We start from the raw sequence: 2,142 nt of genomic DNA, 5'->3' as shown, positions 1-2,142 counted from the left end.
TCGAGACCCTAGTCACCCAGCTATATGAAAAGTGCTCAATCTTAAAGCATTCATGAACGGCTTTCATTTGATACCCATATTGAACAAATACACCCAAGGTTACCCAGGTCCACATTTTGGTCTATATCTCGAGACCCTAGTCACCCAGCTATATGAAAATTGCTCTATCTTAAAGCACTCATGAACAGCTTTAATTTGATACCCATATTAAACAAATACATCCTAAGGTTACCCGGGTCCACGTTTTGGGGCCACGCCCCCTTTATATATCAAAATATTTTTTACCCTGTGACCATCCCTGGAAGATATCCAGTGCGTGTGTAAAATTTGGTTACGATCGGCTTATTCGTTTAGGAGCCAAGTGTGTCTATAGGTACATACATAATTTGAATTTTATATATATAGATACTAGCCCATTCCCTCTGGTTTCGCGGTTCCTGATAAGATTTTTTGCGTTGGCCAATGCAAGAATAGCGTCGAAAACCAAATATGGGTAAAGTAAAAATTCTTAATTTAGATTGAACAACTAAAGAGCAGAACCCTTCCCACACATATTTCTGCCAAAAAAATAGCGCTCTGATGCTATATGCAAGAAAAAATTCCTTTCAATGTCATGAGCTTTAAGGCAGCTGAAGAGCACAGATGTGCGTATTATAGGAGAGCCAAAATTCCTCGATATAAAATTTGGCCATTGATATACCAACAGGGGTCTTTCTTGGAAGGATGTGGTCGAAACTTTCCTTGCTGATTCGCCACTTTAAAATGGTTTCCTTGAGTCTAACTGCTGCAGCAATGGCCGCCCGAGCAATTTCATCAATCGGTGGTAGATGCAAGGTCGCATTTAGGGTGTATGACGACGTGAGACATCGTAAATTCGTATAATATAAACATAAAAAACAAAGTAGTCCAGGCATATGGGGTCTCTAATGATTTCGACTGTAGCACCATTATGAATTGTAATCTGATTGTACAATAAATAGGGATTTTCTAAATAACTCAACTGCAGCGCCACCTAGCGGGTCCATTTTTCGTATAAGTATTTTTCATCATGCAGAACACATTTTGAATTTGAATGAAATCAGTTCATAAATACGGCTTTTATAATTAACTCGGCTACATCGCCACTAAGGAGTTTTCTAGTAGCCTTTAATAGGACTTTATGCGCATGGAATAACCTCCGAAATTTGACTTAAATCTATCCAGTGGTTTGAGTTAAATCGCTACAACGAAAACGGTTATCATTTTATACATAAATATATGTACATATTTATATATATAAATTACTTGATTTATTATTATTTTATTCGTTATTCGAATAATTAATGAAGATAATAATTATTCGAATAACGAATAAAATAATTTGTCCGTCATTCGAATAATTTTTTTTTTGAATAAACAAAATTATTTATTATTTACGAATAACAAGAAAAACAATTTATTCCGCCTCTCATAACTCTAACATCAATAATGAATGTCTATTAATGGAATTTCCTAATAAAACTAAATTTTATTAAACAGAAACCTACTTTTCATCTGCGAAAGTAAATATTTTAGTTTTTTGCCTAATTAAAATTTAGATCAAATGTCCTGAAGGAACACCCTCATATACTCAAATTCGCCCGAGCATAGTAAAAACGTATTACGTGTGTGAATTGCAAACGATTATTTTGCACCACATCAGCACAAATACGCTGCACATCAAATGATGGTTCATTAGGGTGCATCACTCCCCATTAAAAAAAAAAATCGGCAGGGATTTTCCGTCTACACAATTCATTATATTTTAAGACATATTTTTGCCATATTAATTTCGGAGAAATATAAGGTACAAAGCAGTGATGGGCAAATTTGTATTTACTAAGTATTAAGTACTAAGTACAAAAGTATTTAGGTATTTTGTGTTGTTGTAAATACCAAAGTACTATTTACTTAGGTATTTAGGAGCTGCTAAATACCCAAGTACTATTTACTTAGGTATTTAGGAGCTGCTAAATACCCAAGTACTATTTACTTAGGTATTTAGGAGCTGCTAAATACCCAAGTACTATTTACTTAGGTATTTAGGAGCTGCTAAATACCCAAGTACTATTTACTTAGGTATTTAGGAGCTACTAGATACCAAAGTACAAAAAACGAAAGTAT

Source organism: Rhagoletis pomonella, unplaced genomic scaffold, assembly GCF_013731165.1.
Source record: "Rhagoletis pomonella isolate Grant_MI unplaced genomic scaffold, Rhpom_1.0 Rhpom_scaffold_00012, whole genome shotgun sequence".
NCBI lineage: Eukaryota > Metazoa > Arthropoda > Insecta > Diptera > Tephritidae > Rhagoletis > Rhagoletis pomonella.
The sequence above is the reverse complement of the archived record's forward strand: the minus strand, read 5'-3'. Positions refer to the sequence as shown.